A 7,878-nucleotide genomic window follows, 5' to 3' on the forward strand; every position below is an offset into this window, starting at 1 on the left:
CCAGGAAGATTCCACATGTCTCGAAGACACTAAACCTGTGGGCCACAGCTACAAGCCTACGAGCCTAAAGGCCACACCCAGCCACAGAGTAACCCCCACTCACCGCCACCAGAGAAAGCCTGCGCCAAAAAGGAATGAAGACCCAGTGCAACCACAATTTATTTTTTTTTCAAAAAGGGTTATTTAGGAAGGAAACACACTCCTTAGAGAGAATGTGGGCAAGTGAGGCCCCAGGGCATGGGGTTGTCAGTTTTTATTTTTGCTGTTGGTGTCACTAAGTCATGCCCAACTCTTTGCAACCCCATGGACTATAGCACGTCAAGCTTCCCTGTCCTTCACTATCTTCCAGAGTTTGCTCAGATTCATGTCCATTGAGTCAGTGATGCTAGCTAACCATCACATCCTCTGTCACCCTCTTCTTTGCCTTCAATCTTTCCCATCATCAGGGTCTTTTCCAATGAGTCAGCTCTTCGTATCTGGTGGCCAAAGTATTGGAGCTTCAGCATCGGTCTTTCCAATGAATATTCTGGGTTGATTTCCTTTAAGATTTGACTAGTTTGATCTCCTTGCAGTTCAAGGGACTCTCAAGAGTCTTCTCCAGCATCACAATTTGAAAGCATCAGTTCTTCGGCGCTCAGCCTTTTTTATGGTGGAACTCTCACATCCATACATGACTACTGGAAAAAACATAGCTTTGACTAGACGGACCTTTGTAGGCAAAGTAATGTCTCTGCCTTTTAATATGCTGTCTAGGTTTGTCATAGCTTTTCTTCCAAAGAGCAAGCGTCTTTTAGTTTCATGGCTGCCATCACTGTCTGCAGTGATTTTGGAGCCCAGAAAAATAAAGTCTGACACTGTTTTCACTTTTTCTTCCATCTATTTGCCTTGAAGTGATGGGACCGGATGCCATGATCTTAGTTTTTTGAATGTTGAGTTTTAAGCCAGCTTTTTCACTCTCCTCTTTCCCCCTCATCAAGAGGCTCTTTAGTTCCTCTTCACTTTCTGCCATTAGAGTGATATCATCTGCACATTTGAGTCTGTGGGTATTTCTCATAGCAATATTGATTCTAGCCTGTGATTCATCCAGCCCAGCATTTCACATGATGTCCTCTGCATATAAGTTAAATAAACAGGGAGACAAAACACAGCCTTGCTGTACTCCTTTCCTAATTTGGAACCAGTCAGTTGTTCCATGTAAGGTTCCTACTGTTGCTTCTTGACCTGCTTAGTTTTCTCAGGGGATAGATAAGGTGGTCTGATATTCCCATCTCTTTAAGAATTTTCCACAGTCAAAAGCTTTAGCAGAGTCAGTGAAACAGAGGTAGATGTTTTTCTGGGATTCCCTTGCTTTCTCTATGATCCAACAAATGTTAGCAATTTGATCTCTGGTTCCTCTGCCTTTTCTAAACCCAGCTTGTAATCTGGAAATTCTTCATTCAGGTACTGCTGAAGCCTAGCTTGAAGGATTTTGAGCATAACCTTGCTAGCACGTGAAATGAGCACAACTCTGCATTCTTTGGCACTGCCCTTCTTTGGAATTGGAATGTAAACTGACTTTTTCCAGTCCTGTTGCCACTGCTGAGTTTTCCAAGTTTGATGACATATTGAGTGCAACACTTTAACAGCATCATCTTTTAAGATTTGAAATAGCTCAGCTGGAATTCCATCACCTCCACTGGCCTTGTTTGTAGTGTGCTTCCAAAGATCCACTTGACTTCACACTCCAAGATGTCATGTTGAGTAACCACACCATGGTGGTTATCTGGGTCATTAAGACCTTTTCTGAATAGGTCTTTCTGTGTATTCTTGTCACCTCTTTTTAATCTCTTCTACTTCGGTTAGGTCCTTATCATTTCTGTCCTTTATAGTGTCCATCCTTACATGAAATATTCCCTTGTTATCTCCAATTTTATTGAATAAATCTCTAATCTTTCCCATTCTATTGTTTCTTTTACTTATTTGCACTGTTTATTTAAGAAGGCCTTTTTATCTGTCCAAGTTGCCATTCTCTGGAACTCTGCATTCAGTTGGGTGTATCTTTCCCTTTCTCCCTTGCTTTTTTCTTCTTTCCTTTAGTTCAGTTCAGTTCAGTTGCTCAGTCGTGTCTGACTCTTTGTGACCCCATGAATTGCAGCACACCAGGCCTCCCTATCCATCACCAACTCCCGGAGTTCACTCAAATTCACGTCCATCGAGTCAGTGATGCCATCCAGCCATCTCATCCTCTTTCATCCCCTTCTCCTCCTGCCCCCAATCCCTCCCAGCATCAGAGTCTTTTCCAGTGAGTCAGCTCTTTGCATGAGGTGGCCAAAGTACTGGAGTTTCAGCTTTAGCATCATTCCTTCCAAAGAACACCCAGGACTGATCTCCTTCAGAACGGACTGGTTGGATCTCCTTGCAGTCCAAGGGACTCTCAAGAGTCTTCTCCAACACCACAGTTCAAAAGCATCAATTCTTCGGCACTCAGCTTTCTTCACTGTCCAACTCTCACATCCATACATGACTACTGGAAAAACCGTAGCCTTGACTAGACGGACCTTTGTTGACAAAGTAATGTCCGCTCTTCTTTCCTTAGCTATGTGTAAAGCCTCTTCAAACAAATACTTCACCTTCTTGCATTTATTTTTCTTTGGAATGATTTGGTCACTGACTCCTGTACAATATTATGAACCTTTGTCCACAGTGGTTTTGGTCATTGATTCCTGTACATTGTTACAAACTTCAGTCCATAGTTCTTCAGTCACTCTGTCCACCAGATCTAATCTCGTGAATCTATTCATCACCGCAACTGTATAATCATAAGAGATTTGATTTAGGTCAAACCTGAATGGCCTAGTGGTTTTCCCTCCTTTTCCAATTAAAGCTTGAATTTTGCAATAAGAAGCAAAGGGGTGGGTATTGCTCAAAATTTTCCAAGTGAGACTTCAACAGTGTGCGAATCGACAACTTCCAGATGTTCAAGCTGGGTTTAACAAAAGCAAAGGAACCAGACATCAAATTGCTAACATCCGTTGAATCATAGAAAAAGCAAGCGAATTCCAGAAAAACATCTACTTCTGCTTTATTGACTATGCCAAAGCCTTTGACTGTGTGGATCACAACAAACTGGAAAATTCTTCAAGAAGTGGGAATACCAGACCACCTTACCTGCCTCCTGAGAAATCTGTATGCGGATTCTCAAGAATCTGCAAGAAGCAACAGTTAGAACCAGACATGGAACAATGGACTGGTTCCAAGTTGGGAAAGGAGTACGTCAAGGCTGTATATTGTCACCCTGCTTATTTAACTGATATGCAGGGTACATCATGAGAAATGCCGGGCTGGATGAATCACAAGCTAGAATCAAGATTGCCAGGAGAAATATCAATAACCTTGGATATGCAGATGACACCACCCTTGTGGCAGAAAGAGAAGAGGAATTAAAGAGTCTCTTGATGAGGGTGAAAGAGGAGAGTGAAAAAACTGGCTTAAAACTCAACATTCAGAAAACAAAGATCATGACATCTGGTCCCATCACTTCATGGCAAATAGATGTGGAAACAGTGAGAGACTTTATTTTCTTGGGCTCCAAAATCACTGCAGATGGTGACTGCAGCCATAGAATTAGAAGATGCCTGCTCCTTGGAAGAAAAGCTATGACAAACCTAGATAGCATATTAAAAAGCAGAGACATTACTTTGCCTACAAAAGTCCATCTAGTCAAAGCTATGGTTTTTTCAGTAGTTGTGTATGGATGTGAAAGCTGGACCATAAAAAAAGCTGAGCACCGAAGAACTGATGCTGTTGAACTCTGGTGTTGGAGAAGACTCTTGAGAGTCCCTTGGACTGCAAAGAGATCCAACCAGTCCATCTAAAGGAAATCAGTCGTGAATATTCATTGGAAGGACTGATGCTGAAGCTGAAGCTCCGATACTTTGGCTACCTGATATGAAGAACTGACTCATTGGAAAAGACCCCGATGCTGGGAAGATTGAGGGCAGGAGGAGAAGGGGATGACAGAGGATGAGATGGTTGGATGGCATCAGCCACTGATGGACATGAGTTTTAGTAGGCTCCAGGAGTTGGTGATGGACAGGAAAGCCTGGCATGCTGTAGTCCATGGGTTGCAAAGAGTCGGACATGATTGAGCAACTGAACTGAACTGAATGAGTGGAAGCAGTATTCCAGCTATTTGGGGGAAGGGATGGGAATTTCCCAGGTTTGGGCCACTGCCCACTTTTTGACTCTTTGTGGTCATCCTGGGGATGTCATGGCACCTGTAGGTGTGTCTTTCAGTTTGCTGATGTGTTACAATGAGCGTGTGCTGAGGCTCAAGGTCTAGAGGAAGTCAACTCGTATGCCATCTTGGACCTACTTGGCTTTTAATGGCTTATGTCTTGTCCTCATGCATCTGTGTGTGTGCGCACTCAGTCGTGTCCGACTTTGTGACCCCATGAACAATAGCCCGCCAGGCTCCTCTGTCTCTGGAATTTTCCAAGCAAGAATACTGGAGTGAGTTACCATTTCCTCCTCCAGGGGATCTTCTCAATGTGGGGATCAAACTTACATCTCCTGCTGTGGCAGGTGGATTCCTTACCACTGAGCCAACTGGGAATCTTGTTCCCAGGCTGTGTCATTCTTTTAGGAGTTGTGCCCTGCCCCCTTCCCATCTCAAGAGAGGAATGGGGGTTTGCTTAAGATCACACAGCTGTGAAATGCTTGAGGCGGAGCAGGACTCGCCTCCGTTCCTGGCCAGCCCCCTTCTCAGCCCACAAGAAAACACAGGGGCCCACCCCCTCCCTTGGGGAGGACTGTTTTGTGAAGATCTGTTTGGTTGCCTTATCAGACGGGCAGGTTTGGCTACAGTGGAAGCTTTAGGGAAGGGGCCTGCTTAGAGAACTCCATACTCACTACGACCTCTCTGCCCGAGGGCTGTCGGAGCTGCAGAGGAGAGTCTGAGGACTGCAGCGGAGTCAGAGGGCTGGGGCTGGCTAGACCTGGGCCCCTCAAAGATCTAGGAAGAACACTAGCATGGGCCTAGTGGGCGTGTGCACGTGTGTGTGTGTGTGTGTGTGTGTGTGTGCTGTGTGCAAAGTCGCTTCAGTCGTGTCCGACTCTTTGCGACCCCATGGACTGTAGCCCATCAGGTTTCTCTGTCCATAGGGATTCTTGAGGCAGGAATACTGGAGAGGGTTGCCATTCTCCCCTCCAGGAGATCTTCTCGACCCAGGGATCGAACCCACATCGCCTGCATGGGCAGGTGGGTTCTTACCTGGGAAGCCGAAACCTGGGCCTGGTGCCAACAACAAATAACTCTTTAGTCCTGGACCAGACTGAAGAGCTATTTCCCTCTCTGGGCCTTTTTTCCCCCAGCATCTCCTGTCAGATGGCAGGAGAGGCGGCCGGTGTTTGAACATCTCTGAGGACCCTCAGTGTTTTATGATATTTTATGTCTTTGATAAACTCACTGCTGAATTCTGTTTCCTGCCCAGACAGTTCACCTCTGGTGATTTCTGCTTCTTCATGGAGCAGGGGCTTGATTAGAGGAAGTTTTGTCATCAGGTATAAGCTCCCACAGGCAGGGACCAAGGGTTTACCCCCACTCGTTTTTGTTTTTAATATTTATTCATTTGACCGCACATGGTCAAATAAATAAGATCCCAGCATGTGGAATCTTCGCTGTGGCATGTGAATTCTTAGTTGAGGTGTGTTGGAGCTTGTTTCCTGACCAGGGATTGAACCTGGGCCTCCTGCATTGGGGACACCGAGTCTTAGCCACTGGACCACCAGGGAAGTTCCTGCTGTCGCTGTTGACAGAGGCCATTGGAATCCTTTTGGGTGCTGCTACCAAAAGCCAGACTTATCTATTTCTGTCTTCCCTTCGAGCAAGGGAAGGTCAAAAGAAAGAAAACAGAGTGAGCCAAGGATTGTTTTCTAGAAGAAAGATAAGGAGGGGAATGGGGGAGGGAGGAAACAGTTTCCATCCCAGTTTGCTCTTCTTGACCTATAGGCAGGAAAGGCCAAGGGTCCCATCTTATCAGTTGAAGGAAGTGGAATTTCTCTGAATAGCAACCAGGCACACAGGTCCAGCCCTTCCAGGATGAAATGCTTTGTGAGGTTAACAAATAACATTTGGGGTAATCAAGAATGGCCCTAAGAGGGCACTGGCCCTCCCTAGCATCCATCTCAACACCGGTTGAGTGGAGCTGGACCAGAGTGGGGAAGGAGTGCTGGGAGAGGGTCCTGGGACTGGTTGGGGAGGACAGAGCAGGGTCCACAAGAGGCAGTAAGGCTTCCAGAATCTGGGGGAAGTCACAGTGGAAGCCAGAGGGTCCTGAGGAGTAGGGGAGTAGTGGGAGAGAAGGGAGTTGGTATGTCTATCTGTTTGAATCCACTCCTTATGTTATTTGATGCTGAAAATGGTCCCCCTTTGTTAGGGGAAATACTTGACTGAAACCACACCAGCCTGGCCAGGACCAGTGTAACCATTTGCCTGAGCTGTTTTAAGACCGGAGGTCCTGGCAGGGAATACGCAGGACTCCCAAGTCACCACCAACTGGAAGAATTCGAGAGAGGTCAAAAGGAGATGCCACTGGTCCTACCAACCTCCCAGGATCCTCCTCGCTGGGATTCATCTTGGCTGGACAATGTGTGCACCACCAGGAAGGACCCTGACTCATCGGGGTCAGCATGACTTGGCCAGAGACCACCCAGAAACTAATCCCATCCCCGTAAAACCCAAGACTGTGAGCCACGTGGCAGAGCTGTTCTCCTGGGTTCCCTTACAACTCCGCCCAGAGCCCCCCTCCCCGCCAAAGTCTCTTGCTTTATCAACACATGTGTCTCCTGAGACCAATCATCTCCAAGAGTTAGACAAGCGCCCGCTCTATTAGGGAGCGTGTCCTGTTGCCAAGCCCCCAGCGGCCTGTGGAGGCTCCTGTCCTTTCTTGTCCAGTTCGGGATTCTCGGCCCCTCTTCTGTACGTCCTGCCCCAGGCATAGACACAGCCTTTCTTCCCAGAGCTCTGGTTTCCATTCCTGACACATCTGTGCGTGCCTGACTGGTGGGGCTTCTGTGGGAGGCTTCTTGTCCTGCTGGCTGCTGGTCCTGATCCTGGCTGGCCTCTGTCTGTCTCTCGTCCTCCCTGTCTCCTGCTTCATTTTTGGATGGCCCTGCTGCCAAACCTGAGCTGGTGGCGGATGCGCGCCTCCAGGCCGTGCCTCTGGTCACCCCAGGATTTAGCCCCTTTTTGGTACTTGTGGTTCTCAGCAATGCTTGGCCTCCGATAAACTCAATGGCAAGACTATTTCTTACACCAAGAGCTCTTTTCAACGGCCCTCTGTTACCCTCTTGTCAGTGGAGAATCTGCCTGTTTTCCTTTGTATACTATTTTTTTTTTTTTTTGCCACACCATGGGCATGCAGGCTCTTAGTTCCCCAACCAGGGACTGAATGCCCACCTTCTGCAGAGGAGGTCTGGCTGGTGGGGTTCCGTGAGCAGCTCCTTGTCCTGGTGGGTGGGAGGAAGCATGGAGTCTTAACCATTGGACCACCAGGGATGTCCTGCCTGTTTTCTTCAACATGTCTTTTTTTTTTTTTTTTTTTAATTTTGGTACCTTTGGACCTCCTTCACCCATTTCTCCCACCCCCACTCCCTGCCTCTGACAACCACCCATCTGTTCTCTGTATCTCTGAGCTTGTTTGTTTTTAAACATCTCTTTTGTCAATGGTTGTATCTCCATCTGAGGCAGGAAGTATATAGCAAAGGAGCCTCTAAAGGACACAGGGCTTGGGGGACAGGACACAGGAGTTGACATGACGGGTTCCCAATGATGAATTTAATGTTTTAGTATGACTTCAGGGCTAAAGAGTTTACAAAAAACATTTTTTTTTTTTAATT

This window comes from Bubalus bubalis, chromosome 1 (genome assembly GCF_019923935.1).
Source record: "Bubalus bubalis isolate 160015118507 breed Murrah chromosome 1, NDDB_SH_1, whole genome shotgun sequence".
Lineage (NCBI taxonomy): Eukaryota > Metazoa > Chordata > Mammalia > Artiodactyla > Bovidae > Bubalus > Bubalus bubalis.